The sequence below is a fragment of the Zingiber officinale genome, chromosome 5A (genome assembly GCF_018446385.1).
Source record: "Zingiber officinale cultivar Zhangliang chromosome 5A, Zo_v1.1, whole genome shotgun sequence".
Lineage (NCBI taxonomy): Eukaryota > Viridiplantae > Streptophyta > Magnoliopsida > Zingiberales > Zingiberaceae > Zingiber > Zingiber officinale.
In genome coordinates, this window is record NC_055994.1 from 131,569,749 (window position 1) to 131,572,749 (window position 3,001).

Sequence of the window (3,001 nt, forward strand, 5' to 3'; positions counted from 1 at the left end):
TGGGTGAGATTTAGTTCGATGAATCAATAAGCCCGATAAGTTGAGAAATGATATCACTTATAGTGTGTGTTGTTGATTATAGAAGGAAACTGTGTCCTAGAGATACTAGGTTGAGAATGTCCCCAAGAGGAGCTCATAAGGATTGTCATGTTAAACCCTGCAGGTGGACTTAGTCCGACATGACGATAAGGTTGAGTGGTACTACTCTTGGACTAAGATATTAATTAAATGAGTTGTCAGTAACTCACTTAATTAGTGGGCATTCGATATCTTAAACACAGGGAGACTAACACACTCATAATAAGAAGGAGCCCAAAAATGTAATTTGGGATTTGTGCGGTAGTTCAATGATAGTTCTCTAGTGGAATGAATTATCATTGATAAAATTAAGTTGTGTGTTCGGGGCGAACACGGGATGCTTAATTTTATCGGGAGACCAAAACCAATTCCTCCTCTCGGTCCCTATCGTAGCCTCTTATTTGTAGAGTTCTATACCCACCTATACCCACCTTCTATTCCCACCCAATAGGGGCCGGCCAAGCTAGCTTGGAAACAAGCTAGGGCCGGCCTAGGTATAAAATTGGGTGGCCGGCCCTAGCTTGAACCCAAGCTAGTAGGGTCGGCCAAATTAAATTAAAAAAGAAATTTAATTTTAATTTTTATTATTATGTGGAAGATATAATTTAAAGAGAATTAAAATTAAAATATCTCTCTTGTAAAAGATCTACAAAAGATTAAAGAAAGAGATTAGATCTCTTTCCTTATTTGTAGATTGGAGAGATGTTTTATTTTCTCTTTAAAAATTATTCACATGTTGATAAAATTAAAATTATAGAAATTTCCTTTTATCAACCATGAAGAGATTTTAAAGAGAAATTTTATTTTTTAAAATTTCCGGAAACAAATTAGGAAGTTTTAATTGTTGATTAAAACTTGTCTAATTTTTTCCTTCATTGATGTGGCCGGCCATTGGTTTTAATTTGGAAAATTTTATTTTATTTTTCTCAATAAAATCATGTCAAGGAAATTGAGGAAATTTTATTGTAATTAAATTTCCTAATTTGCCTAGGCCAAGGAATATAAAAGAAGGGGTGAGGGTGCCTTCATGAGATACAACATCTATTATTCCTCTCCCTCTTTTGTTCCTTGGTGTGGCCGGCCATCCTCTCCCTCTCTTCCTCTTGTGGTGGCCGAACCCTTCTCTTCCATTGGAGCTCTTGTGGTGGCCGGATATTACTCGGAGAAGAAGAAGAAGAAGGAGAGAAAGCTAGCATCTCTTGGAGCTTGGTTAGTATTTTGGTTTTCCTCTTTGGTGAAGCTTTTCTTTTGTGGCCGAACCTAGCTAGGAGGAGAAGAAGGTGGTTGGTGGTTTCTCATCTCGGAAGATCGTTGCCCACACAACGTCCGAGGTTAGAAGAGGAATACGGTAGAAGATCAAGAGGTTTTTCTATAAGGTATAACTAGTAATTTCTCTTTCCGCATCATGCTAGTTATTTATGGAAATAATACCAAATACAAGAGGCTTACGTTCTAGAATTTCGAATATGTTTTTCGATATTGTGTTCTTTTATTTTTTCTTTTCCTTGTGATTTGATTGTTCTCTTTGGTTAACCTAAAGTTATTTTAGGAAATTAAATATTAGCTTTCTATAAAAGGTTTTGTCTAGTCGGTGGTGGTTGCTCCCATATCCAAGAAGGTCATGTGCCTCGCCACGTCAGTACTGGGAACCAATTATGGAAATTAATATTTAATGGAATTAATAACTTAAGGAGACTTGGGTCGAACGTGTTAAGTTTCGCAGAGATCCAAGTCAAAACCTAAAAGAACAAATAGATTAAGTTTTGGATCAAACGTGTTAAGTTCCGCAGTGATCCAAAATTTAATTTAAAAGAACACATGGTAGCTAGGAAAAGGTTCAGACCTTTGTACAAAATTTTTGCACAAGTGGAACCTATAGGTTTTCCGAGTAGCAACCAACAATTGGTATCGAGCTAGGGTTTTGCCTCTGTGTATTTGGTATTTAGTTTAATTATGCATATGTCATACATAATTTAGGCGGTTAATAGTAGGATGTGCTAACTTTGTGGATGCAGGATCCAACTATTATGGCTTTTAGTTATTATGTGTGTGATTGGACCCTTGGACATGTCAAGGGCATTTATCTGTGTGTGCATGATTGTATTAAAATACAGCAGGAGCTGTATTTAGTTTTATTAGGATTTTATTTTTGATCTAGATACATGTACATTCCTTTTATGAAATATAGGATCAAAATGTAAAATTCTATTTATGTCGCGGATCGAATCTTGCAAAGCGTGGAACCTTCTAAGGACCAGAGGCGCAGCGGAACTAGGAGCAAGATGGATGCGACAGCTAGATCCGGTGGCGGTGGCCAAATATGGCAGCAGCTTGGGATGACAACACACGGAGGACAATTAGTGATAAAAGCCATAATAGTTGAAAATTAAATTTTCTATTTATTGCTTTTATATTATGCTGTGTGTGCATGTTAGTTTACAAGTTTTAGTAGACTAGCATAGTTAAAATTCCTCATTTATAAATAACTAAGTGGGAGAGGGATTTTTAAATAAATCCCATGGTCTCCATTACTGGTTTGTAAGTGATGCAAACAAGCTTGCGCGTTGGCTCTGAGTGCCTTCCTCCATAACGGATGAGCTTGTTTGTGGATCACTAGAACAGACTTCCATTTTTGGATGACTATAGGAAGTTAATTAAGAGCGTGTGATCTTCCCCAACGGAAGGAGCATAATCTTATTAATGAACTTAGTGTCAAGTAATGGTATACATTTAGACACATCTAATAGTATCCTCCCCATCGGAGTCATTGCTATTATTTGTGTGACCAAAAGACACCAACTATTAATTTTATTTGTCAAAAAGTTAGGTTGACAAGATAATAAAATTAATGGGATAAAACCCTCCTTTTACAAATGTTGAATTTGTATACGTCCACACTAACGTGGCATACAAAATTCACGGT